Raw genomic sequence first — 1,711 nt, forward strand, 5'->3', positions numbered from 1 at the left:
TCACGGGTCCCATTAGTGGACAGCCTGGAGGACCGTCTCCTGGATAAGTCTTTGTCACTATTTTCAGAACGTTTTTTGGACTGTTCCTGGGATGAATTTTTGTCAAGTCAAGGACGTTTTAATGGGGTATCACTTCGTTTTGATATTTTCCGTCTTCTCAATTCCAATGTTATTGGTTGCAAAGTTTTAGAGTTTGAATCCACAGCAGTAGGAGTTATGGAAGGGTGTCTGCCTCGTTTTCTTTTTGGCTCCTTCAGGTTCTCTTGTGGATTCTTCACAAGGTCCTTCTCAGGCTTCTTTTCCACCTGGGCATCCCCAGAGCACTCCCGCTCGTTCTCGGAAATGTTCTCCTTATCTTCCTTCTCGTTCTTAGGAAGGCCTTTCTCCGGCACTTTGCCCTTCTCTGAACAGATCAGCTTTCCCTCTTTGTCAGGCTGTTTGGGCCGCTTTTCTGTCTTTAAGGCTTTTCCCACTTAGTCTTTCTTCACATTGATCGTGGCTTTTCTCTGTTCTTTAAACTTCTCTCGTTTCTCAGGAGATGATGAAAGACTTTTGTGATCTGTTTCTTTAGGCCTAGCATTACCCACAGTATTCTGATCTTTGGAAAAAGCTTTGACATGAATATGTTTGACAGTTTGAACTACTCCATCATAAAATTTCACAGTGTAAGTAGCATCCTTGTTCACAGCAGTGACTCTGGCTGGGTAAAATCGACAGTCAGACCAGCAAGCAAGCACTTGCTGCTTTATTTGAAATTCAGAAGACCCATCCCCTTCATGCAAACCCTCTTTCCTCAGCTGTATCTTCTCTAAAGGGCGTAGATAAGGACTGTCCCAGCAAAACCACTCATTGTAACGATGGTTCCAGCGCTTGAAATGGATGAGAACTCTCCCTTCTTCGTAGTCAATATCTTCAATATGAGCCGGATACCAGTTTTTTAAACGGTCCCGAGCTTCCAACTGGGCTCCCACTTCAAAGCTGATTCCTCGTCTGTTAGGTGGGTGCTTGGTCATTTTCAGTCATCAACGGGGCTGCTTTTATTCTCCTCACGGCCCCGCTCCTGCTGCGCCGCTCCAGACCCCTGAAGGAAAATTCTTAATAGGGAAAATAATTCCTTTTAGTAAATAAAAATTACACAATACTATTTCCATATATTTTACATGTATTATGTATTTTATTTTAAAATCCTATGCAGTCAACTAAGGAACAGACTAAGGTATACAAACATATTTTTCTGATGAAACATTGGCTCATAGCGCTGGTAAAAAATAATATTGAAAAAGCTTCATAGACATTTCCCATTCATTCTTTGAACTTATCAATCTATCCACAGGATACTCAGAACAAGAGCTTTAGTCTGCTGTAGTATTGGTCACATAGATTAAATCTAGTATATCCACACAGTTAGTTATCTTCTGCTGAAAGATTGCTAACAAGCTTCATCCTTTTATTAAGGTTAAAATTTTATTAAAATTTAAATTTGTATAACTCTATAATTACTGCAATCTTCATATCTATATGACTAAAATGCCCCCTTTTTCATTCTGGTATTGTTTATACACTAGTCCAAAATTGTATTTTAATGCTTTTTAAATTTTAAAAATGTTATTTTGCTTTATGAAATGTGTATGAAAGCACACAGTGAAAATGTCAGGATTGCTTAGGCCCCTGTGCTTTGATGCTCAGCAGTAATATATTGTGGATTTTTCCA

At 39.3% G+C, this 1,711-nt stretch overlaps 1 pseudogene; it reads right to left on the reverse strand.

Annotated features, from left to right (window-relative positions):
• Positions 1 to 62: 62 nt before the first annotated feature.
• Positions 63 to 1,081, reverse strand: LOC116083961 (annotated as a pseudogene).
• Between the last annotated feature and the right edge of the window lie 630 nt (positions 1,082 to 1,711).

The sequence above is a fragment of the Mastomys coucha genome, unplaced genomic scaffold (genome assembly GCF_008632895.1).
Source record: "Mastomys coucha isolate ucsf_1 unplaced genomic scaffold, UCSF_Mcou_1 pScaffold8, whole genome shotgun sequence".
NCBI lineage: Eukaryota > Metazoa > Chordata > Mammalia > Rodentia > Muridae > Mastomys > Mastomys coucha.